The sequence below is a fragment of the Meleagris gallopavo genome, chromosome 1 (assembly GCF_000146605.3).
Source record: "Meleagris gallopavo isolate NT-WF06-2002-E0010 breed Aviagen turkey brand Nicholas breeding stock chromosome 1, Turkey_5.1, whole genome shotgun sequence".
Lineage (NCBI taxonomy): Eukaryota > Metazoa > Chordata > Aves > Galliformes > Phasianidae > Meleagris > Meleagris gallopavo.
Window position 1 is genome coordinate 179,936,822 of NC_015011.2, and position 10,601 is coordinate 179,947,422.

The following is a 10,601-nucleotide window of genomic DNA, read 5'->3' on the forward strand; positions in this document are numbered from 1 at the left end:
GCTGACAGTCCTTAGCAAGAGTTTGGCAAGTTGTTTTTCATGCAGCTATTTTTTTCCCCATTCTTTCTAGAAAAAAAACAGAATCTCATTCTCTTCTGTTCTAGAGTAGAAATAACCCAACTGTGATTTATTTTATGGGAAAAGGCAAAAAAAAACTGGGAGGAATGAGAAGGAAGTGCTCTTTTCTCAGTTTCTAAATATTGGAAGCAGTTTTTCTCTTAGTTCTGAATGGATGATAACTATCTCAAAATTTTCTTTTTTTTTTTTTCTATTATTTAAACATATAGGACTGGAAAGTGTGAACATGTGGCATCATTAAGAAAAGGATCCTAAGGGTACTAACTCAGTTTCATAACTCAGTTGCATAACTCAGTTTCGTGCCAGCAAAAATGTTTTATTAGGGATAAATAGGTAACTGTATTTCCTATAAGCTACTGCAAATGTAGCGAACTTTACAAGTGCCAAGTGTGGAAATCACTGTAAGTGGAAGGAATCCTCCTGCCTTTCATCACCTCCTGTCCAGCTCCAGGTGGAGAAGGGAGAAAGGGAATGACTGTGATCTTCATGCTCACACGGCCTAAGTGCCGTCAGGTACTGAGTGAAGAGCAACTCATTGCTTTCTTTGTTACATGGACAGAAAAAGGCAGTAGCCCCATCCCAAGTTGCAACAGGTCTGCTGTGTCACAGTCATGTCACAAGGGGCAGCCACAAGCTCCATGAACCACCCTGCAGCTGCCACAGAACCACCAGAACATTGGTGGTGGCTGAGTTCCAGATTGAGCTTGGTATCACAGCAGCCTGGTATCACAGCAGCCTGGTACAGAAGCTGGAATGGCTGACAAAAAGGGTACTGTCAGCCAGAGATCGTCACTAAGTACCAAAGTAAGCAAGGGCTGTGGCAGACAGGAGCAGCCTGTGGGGATGGATGTGGTTGTTCCTCCCTTGCTGCTCCTCCTCTGCCTCACAGCCACACACTGGGACAGGGACACAGCAGGATGGCGAGACACTCTTGTCCTCTCCTGCATTCATCTCCCGACAAGAAGGCAATGCTCTACAGAACAGATAAGTCAGCCCCAAGCTATATCCCACCTTAGTCCTACAGGACCCTGGAAGCTCCCCAGGAACCTTTTGCTGCAAATCCAAGTTTTGTCCTGGTTTGCTGAGTCCTGGCCCCATGCTGGCACCAGACCTAATGACTGTGGTGCCTCTTTTCACAATCCCAATGTGCGGGGGACACGGGAAGCCTCACACAGCCATGGAAATGACTGTCAGACCAGCAACACGGTGAGCAGGGCTGTGCTGGTGAGAGCAGCACAGAGAAGCAGGGCAGGCGGCTGCTCCTATCTTCCTTCCCATCTTGCCTCACAGACAAAGATGGAACCAGAGTAGGACACACACCTTTCCTTGGCTCTCTAACTGGTCTCCATGCCATAAAGAACAGATAAGTCAGCCACAAACAGTACCCTTTCTAGGTCCTAAGGGACCCTGGAAGCACCCCAAGATCCCCCTGCCCTAACCCCAATATTTTATACCACTTTGCTGAGACCTTACCCCACTGCAGGTGCTGGCACTGGACTTACTGAATTGCAATGGCCCTTTCAACACATGGCCATGGAAATGGCTGGCAGACAAGTAACCTGGTGAGCAAGGGCCTGCATGGGACAACAGCACAGGCAGCTGCTTCTTTGTTTCTTCTCTGTCTTGAAGATGGACATCTGGACACACATGGAACCAGCCCAGAGCAGCATCCACCAACCAGCCTGTGTCTGCACCTGGACAAGGCATCGACCGAAGCATGCTGAAAGCATATGCCCTGCTCTGCGTGACACTGTGGCCGTAAAGGATCTGAGGATCTGCAAGGCGTGGACAGAGGGAACTCCCCAGCACCTACCATCTACAGACCCCACCATGGACCTACACACACACGGATGTTTTCCACAGACATAGGCAACTCCACACCATTCACCTTATGATGGAGACGAGACCTTGAATGTTGCATACATCAGCATCTCAAGGAAACATATGGATTGTGTAAGAATCTTTGAAGAAAAGAACAGAGCTAAAAAAGGATGGATGGGTCCAATTGAGAAAAAACGTAGACACCATACCCAGAAAAGAAGACAAACACTATAACTGTGCATGCTCCTGAGACCAGGGATGAAAGTTTAGGAGTAATGCAGACTATCAGCCTTCCTCCCTCAACCCCCAGATGACCACTGAGATGCTATCACAGAATTTAAAAAAGAATTAAAAACCTTCAAATAAACTTTCTGTTTCATTAAACTCACGGTCCTTCTTCCATCTCATGATATCTATACTGTGAACTTTTGGGGGTGTTTCCTTATTGTCATCTCCTACTATTTGTGCATTTGTATATCATATAATCATAGAATCACAGAATGGTTTGGGTTGGAAGGGGCCTTGAAGATCAGCTAGTCACAACTCCCCTGATGTAGGCAGGGGCACCTCTCTCTAAACCAGGGCTCACAGCCCATCCAGCCTGGCCTTGAATGTCTCTGGAGAGGGGCATCCACAACCTCACTGGGCAACCTGTTCCAGTGTCTCACCACCCTCACTGTAAAGAATTTCTTTCTAATATCTAGTCTACATCCACCCTCTTCCAGTTTAAAGCCATTTCCCCTCACCTAATCTCTACATGGCCTTATAAAAAGTCTCTCCCCAGCTTTCCTGTAGTCCCCCTTCAAGTACCAGAAGGCCGCATAAAGGTCCCTGTGGGGTCTCCCATTCTCCAGGCTGAAGTGTCCCAGCTCTTTCAGCATGCCCTTATAGAGGAAGTGCTCCAGCCCTCTGATCACCTTAGTGGCCCTCCTCTGGACCTGCTCCAACAATGTCCTTCTTGTGCTGGGGGCCCTGGAAATGAACGCAGTACTCCAGGAGGAGTCTCATGAAAGCAGAGTAGAAGAGCAGAATCCTCGCCCTGATGGTCATACATCTGATGCAGCTCAGGATATGGCTGGCCTTCTGGGCTGCAAGCACACATTGCTGAGTCATGATGAGTCTTTCATCCACCAACACCCCCAAATCCTTCTCCTCAGGGCTGCTCTCAAGCCATTCTCCGCCCAACCTGTATCTGTGCTTGGGATTACCCTGGCCCGGGTGCAGGACCTTGCACTTGGCCTTGTTGAACTTCATGAGACTGGCATGGGCTCACTTCTCCAGACTGCCCAGGTACCGCAGGATGGCATCCCTTCCCTCTTTCATATCAACCTCACCACTCAGCTTGGTGTCATCTGCAAATTTTCTGAAGGTGCCCTCGATCCCACTGTTCAGGTTGCCTACAAAGACATTAAATGGCAACAGCCCCTGCACCAGTCCCTGAGGAATGCCACTTTTCGCTGCTCTCAACTTGGACATTGAGCTGTTAATGAAATCTTGTAATGAATATATACAAACATAGTTAGTCAATGTCACTGAGGACAATTTTTTTCATTAGTCCTGAGCACACAAATAACTTACTTCTGTCCACAAATTGCAGTAAGTACACACCTAGTGTGGGCTTTATCACAGGCTGCTGAACAAAATCAAATTTAATGATAAAGGACAGGGTATTCATTATTGTTTAAAATAGCTAATCCTGTATCCATGCTAGATGCTACCCACAGCTCATCTTCAAGGATCTGTTGAATCTAATCTACCTGTACTCCATGGGCTGCAAATAGGATGAAGATAAAATATTCATTTTTACCCTCTGATATGCTTTTTAAAAAAATAAGAAGAAGACTTCTTTTGCCACAGAAAATAAAACAATAGATCATTTTTATTGTTTCCTTCTTCAAAAATAGCAGGTGGCTGATAGAAAACTACAATGAGTTCCGATTCTGCTCATCCATCTGCAGCTCATAGCCTATTGTACAGCTCTTATTTATTGGCACTGTATGTCAATGTCAAATATGTTTGCAGGCTATTTAAGCTTTTATTATACTATGCTTCTATAGGATTAAAAAACAATCTTTGTTTTAACAATGTCTGTATGATTAGTTGATGTGTCAGCAGTAACACTGAGCAGCTTCACTCTGTGTCCCTAGGCTGTAGCAGATGTTTTTATCTTCTGGTTTCTCTTAGTGTTTACCTAGCAAAAATTGAATATTACAAATATTGAAGTGTCACTGTTCATGTCTGCATTATAACAATAAAGCATTTCAACATCAGACCTTCGCGTGTTCTTAAAAAGTACATGATAGATTCAGATATTTTTGCATTTAGATAATAAACTGAAAAGGAAAATATATTCATTTAATCTATACCTTCCATTGTATATATATGCACAATTACTACTGTAAGGACTTCTAACAGTATAGAATATGTACAGACATGTTATACATATTGTATGTATAGCATAAAATTTTGCTCAGTTCCTAAATTTCTGTTAGACTCAATGAAGTTCCTGTTTCCATCCAAATTAACAGCAAAAGGAAAGTTTCTAAGATATATGTACATTTTGTTCATTGTTGCTGGGGGCACAGAAGATAGAAAACTGAAGTCCTGTCTCACGTAATTTCTCTCAGACTTGTCTTTCTCCTTAGATTCAATTTGTTTTCTCAAGGTGAGAAATGAGTCATAGTCTAAGTCTTTCGAGTCAACCAAGTACACAATCATATGCCTGAGAATAAATAATACACATTCAAGCATGATTATCTTCCTTGGGTTTAAAGATACAAATGCATATTTCAGCATTAAAAAAAAAAAATAAAAAAATCTGAAAACATTATCAGTTGTTACTCAGTGTATTGATTTAAATGCAAGTCAGAAGTCTCAGCATATCTGAAAATCAGAACACTTAGTTAGGTCATATGAATATCAGCCAACATTTTGAAAAACGGCTATCTAAATTTAGGAACATAAGTTCATATTTAAACAGCCTCAGCATTTCATTTTTTTTTTTCAAAGAATTAACCTCTTGCTACTGTTAGTATTTCCCTTTTTTTTCAGAAATGACTAAATAGTTACACTGATTTAACACTTCTGCAGCATGTTCAAGGACTATATTTCCTAAGAACAATACTTAGCCATTTTTAATCATGTGTTCCTAAGTTGTACTAGACCAAGCATCCAAAATCTTTAAGCTTTTCTTAAAATTTTGAATCTTTAGTGTTATAAAACATTTTGAGATGACGAATGTGACAGTAGGGGTGACCAGAGAAACCCACAGAGATGGGTAGGTCCAAAATGATGCTGGGTAGGGAATGGCTGGGGTGGGACATAGGAAGGCATGAGCATCAATGTGATGGTATGGAGAAGGACAAGGACAATAACAATGACTGGACCATTGTTTATGCTGCACCATGACAGAGCAGGTCTTGAGAATAGACAAAAATCCTCAGGGAGAGAAGAAACATTATGGGACTCATCATTGCTCTCAAACATCCAAAAGCTAATTCATCTTCCAGTTCAGAATTCTGTTAGATAACTAAGCGGTTGAGAGTTGGCCCTGATTTTGCATAGTCAATGAGCAGAGAAAAGCAGAGATGGGGCACTCTTGGTCCATTTTAGATAACTATCTTCAGATAAAATGCGTCATTTGATTTCTCTATCCAGACAAAAGCATAATTTTGTATCAATGTAACATTTACATATCTAAATCATGAGACATCAATCTTTTCTACATAGTGTATTTGGGGAGATCATGGAACAGATCTTCCTGAAAGGCATGTGGAAGACAGGGAGGTGACTTGACATCATACCTTCACCAAAGACAAGTCATGCTTGGCCAGTTTAGTGGCCTTCTGTGATGGAGTGATAGCATCGGTAGACGGCGGAAGGGCAACTAATGCTGTCTACCTCGACTTCTGTAAGGCCTTTGACACAGTTGCATGCAACACTGTTATCTCTAAATTGGAGACAGATGGATTAAATGGGTGGACTATTAGATGGATAAGGAATTGGCTGGATGACCACAGCAGTTCAGAAAGTCAATTGCATCTTGGGCTGTGCCAAAAGAAGCCAGGAAGACAAGGAGTGTAAATCTCTCCCTCAACTCCCAGAGACTTCGCCTATAATACTACATCCAACTCTACCATTTGCCATCAAAAGAAAGACATTGACCTGTCAGAGTATGTCCAGAGAAGGGCCATAAAGATGATTAGGAGTCTGGAGCATCTCTCTCATGAAGAAAGGGCTGAGAGAGCCTAGAGAAGTGAAGACTGGAGACATCTTATTGCTGCCTTTCAATACTAATAGGTCTGTAGTGATAGAACAAGGGGAAACAGTTTTAAATTTAAAAAGAGTAGATTTGATATAAGGAATAAATTCTTCACTATGAGAGTAGTGAGGCATTGGAACATGTTGCGAAGAGAAGCTGCGGATGCCCCATCCCTGGAAGTGTTCAAGATTGGGTTATCCAACCCTGACTTTGGGCAGCCTGATAGAGTGAGAGATGTCCTTGTCCATGGAACAGACAACTTTATGTAACTCTTCTATGTAATCCATGGTCTAAACAGTCAGGTTTCCTTTTCACTGGCATTGTTCAGGGATGATAACTAGATGAACTGCTATGCAAAGTATCAAGTTCTTCCTGGGAAATTTGCTCTAGGGTTACAACAAAGGTGAATTTGACCTGTGGAACTCTTCCAACACACCTGTGATTACAGTGATCAGCAATTCTATTATTAGATAATTGTGTCAGAACTAGAAGCACTATGGGTAATGCAACCACAAGGCTGAAACAGACAATGAGGAAGGAAACTTCACAATTAATGAAGAACTAATTTAATGAAGGCAGTGAAAATAAACAGTGATGGATGTTTAAAGGGCAGGGAGAAGAGAATGCAAAGATCATTGCAAGCCTCTACTCTTCGTATTTAACTGTTTGATGACTTATTTCAAATATTTGAGGGCTACTCCAAAATTAATGGCTCCTATTTTATTATGTTGACCCATAAAGTCACCAGTGAGGAGGTGGGTAGTGCGCTTCAGCAGTGGGTCACCTCCACTGATGCAGATTTTCATGAGTGCTACATGCAGACTCTTGTTCATCTCTGGTGGAAACGGCTAATGGTGGTTGCTATGTTGAAAAATAGTGTTTTGTAGCTGAGAATTTGTTCTATTGAATGATGATATTGTGCTCTGTATCTGCTGTAATTTCCACAGAAATAAATAGTAGGCATTACTTTCTGAGCAATCTGTGTACATTAACTCAGATCACCTACTGAAGTGTCTAGATTCATATGTTATAGTGGTATTTAAGGCAAAATGATTCAGCCTTTCTTGTTTTGTTTCATGAGGCCAAGTCTACCTATATGCGGTTCAGGTGGCATTCAAGCACTGCACTGTCTTGGTAGTCAGATTGAATGTTACTATTAGGAAATGTATGCATTTCAAAGGCAAGAACGTCATGTCAATATGCTAAATAGCATTTCTGAATCAATGAAAAATGTTTATAAAATATTTAGCTTTAAGATGTTGAGTATTTGTGAGCATAATATAAATTAAGAAATATGAAGATTTCATGTTTCTTATGACCAGAAAGCTTTCATTTTCTAGAACATATAAGAAATTTTAATTGAAGTGTTAAAATCCAGGCAGTGAGCACCATAGCACTGATCTTTTCACTCTTCTTGTAGCAGAACAGATGTGTAAGCACAGAAAAGAGAGAAGAGTGACTAGGAAATGCTGGACAGCAGTTTTTCCTGGGAGAGGCAGAAGGGGGAAGAACAGTGGGGACTGGCTGCTAGGAAGCAAGAAGTGTGTAGGGAGATTTTGAAGTGGTGTCCCAAGGCTTTGAGCACATTAATAAGTACAGACTGATATAGAAGTGGTTGTTTTGAGGATTTTCTGTGCATCTGCTACTCAAAGAAAGGTTGGGGGGGGTGTAAATAGAACTTGCATGGCACTGCTTTTGATCCCAATGAGGAGGAAACCCTGGTCCAGACACAGGCAATTTTCAAAAAGGCAGTGGCCAAGTGATAGAAGGAACACAATAACAAGTCTATATAGAATTATACAAACCAGACAAGCCCTGGAGGGTTTGACAGGGGCAAAGACAAGTTCAAAAAAGCAGAAAGACTATGAAAATCCTGGACCATATCAAATAGTAGTACATTATAAATGGAGGTAAAATGTGTATTGTAATTCAAAAAGTGGAAGAGAATGAGGGGAAAAAAAAGTTTGCATAGCTCAATAGGAACACTACGGAGACAACTGAATTGATTGGTATTTAGGAAACAGGAAGATAGGTCAGATAAGAACAGAAAAGCCCATAAAACATGACAGGATAAACGTGAAGAGGAAATACTAAGAACAAAATATAACTTGAACAGCATTTGCCTCTTCTTAAGCTGCTGTGCTCCTTCAAGTACATTAGAATTCAAAATCAGGCCAGGGAATTGCTACAGGCAACTGATGACAAAGATCTAAAAGGAGCATGTGAGGGCAATAAGAAAACAGTAGGGAAGCGCAGCAATTTCTTTGCATTGCTTTTACTGTTGAAGTTGATGAGGAACTTTTGAGACCTGACATCCTCTTGGCAGCAGACTGCTCAGAAAAATGAGATGGATTTGAAGTGAATGCACAGGAAGTCTCAGAACAAGCAGATAGATTAAATTTCAGCAAGTCATTGGGACCAACATTTACTCACAACTCTTAAAGCAGCTCAAACGTGTAATCGCAGAAGTGTTGCCCAGGGTGTGTAATCTACCAAGGCAAAGAGCCACATGGAAGAGGTTCAGCAGTGCACCAGCTACCACTGAGCCTCTCAGCTGGAGAATGGCACTGGAGGGAATGGGAACTACCAACCAGTGACTCACCTCCAGGTGTAAGGTGGTGAAGCTCAGTGCTCACATGAACAAGAACAAGGGGGAAAAAGAAGGATGGCCTTCCAACAGACACGCATGATAGCATCTCCCGATACTATTACTGGAGGCAGATACATGAGGGCACTTTTCATGTCCACTTTGGTTGCACTCAAAGAATTTCCAGCTTCATCTACTTTATCAGCTGTGCCTTGTATTTGCACACTCCTCATTCTACAGGCTGCTTTCTCTTTGCTTCTGCATCACAAACTACTGCAAGGCTTATGCACACACAGCATCTTCGCTAACATCTGTCCCGTACTCAAAAAAAAAAAAAAAATCTTATTTCTGACTGCATTTACATTAACATGTCTGCTACAGATGTGTCCTTTAATTTGTTTTTACTTATAAAAGGCTTCCGCAGACTAGTCCACTCATAAATACAACTTATCCATGTAGTCTGTAGCATTTAGCTTTATACAGATTGTCTCTCTTCCCCTTGTCAGGCTCCTCTGGGACTTTGCTTCCTCCAGATGAGCTTGTAGGAATTGAAGAAAACCTATCTCTGTAGATATACAGCAAATTCTCCTTTGCCCAAACCACTTACATGCAAGATTCAGCTTCCCAAGAGTCAGCCATTCTGTGTTTTACCTTGAACTTCACAGGAACTCATTAAACTTGAACAAATACATTATGTTTTCACATCTCCTTGGCTCCAAATGGAAAATACACATTGACAAGCAATGCCATTTCTTCATGATTTTTATGATTGTTGCGCAAAGCTCTGAATGTTCAGAAGCTCACTTAATGTCTCTGTAATATATTAAAGAAGTGGTAATAATATATTATATAAAGTGATTGGATAGCACATACATAATACTGACGCATTTATTTAATCAAATTAAGAATACCACAAAAGAGTTATTTTCCAGCTATCTTGGATTGAAATGTTCTCTGCTGAAAGTCTAATTTAAATTTTTATGATTACATTATGATAACCATTGCTACTCTGAATTAAAAGTATATGGTCCTGGAAGTCTATACAAGCACCAATTAATCTATCCTGAGATTATCTGAACAAGTAAATGTGTTTACTGATGAATATTTTATTAGCTTTTCATTTTAATAAGATACTCCCCTTAGGACAGAGTTTTCCTCACACTGGACTCTGATGAGTTCTCATGATGCCACGATTTCCTTGCTAATTGGATTCACAATCTACAGAGAAACGAATCTTGGTTATTATCTGTCACTTAGTTGTTGAGACCTACAAGTTTCAATCTGAAGAAGCTGTGCTCATAGATCTACCACCTCTGACTCCGTCCGAATGACTAATTACCGGTCACTTCCTATTGAGAAGGGGAAAAACACTGTTCTACTTTTATTTGCTAGCAATACACCATATATTTAAGTAAATATTGATTTTCTAATCTCTAAGATAAAGTACCACAGAGTGGCAATTTTGAAACTGTGGTAGTGCATACAGCACCACATACTCCATCAAACTGTTCCTCCTCCCTTGTGCCAATGCTTCTTGTCAGTCTGGATAGCCCAGTTCCCAAATATTCTGGTTTTTATTTTTGTTTCATTGAACACCAGATCCCAAGTATCTTTTCACAGCATGTCTGCCTACTTCTTGTCATCTTTTGACATTGCAACAGCTCTTCAGCTCCTCTTCATATTGCTTTTTCTGAAATTAAACAGTAAATATTTCGGGCAGGAACAACTTCTAGTTCTTACCCATATCAGCTTTGTTGAGTATAAGAGGTATTCAGGCTTTTGTGATGTGGGTGAGTTTACTTACAGATCAGCATACAACCTCCCAGGCAACTTGAGCTGACAGAAAAAGAAAGA

The 10,601-nt window shown here is 41.1% G+C and overlaps 1 long non-coding RNA gene across 1 annotated transcript; it reads left to right on the top strand.

Annotated features, from left to right (window-relative positions):
• The first annotated feature begins 376 nt into the window (after positions 1–376).
• Positions 377–2,283, top strand: LOC109365707. The gene is made up of 2 exons (XR_004158906.1): positions 377–882; positions 1,562–2,283. It is a non-coding gene; the product is annotated as an uncharacterized LOC109365707 (long non-coding RNA).
• Positions 2,284–10,601: the final 8,318 nt, after the last annotated feature.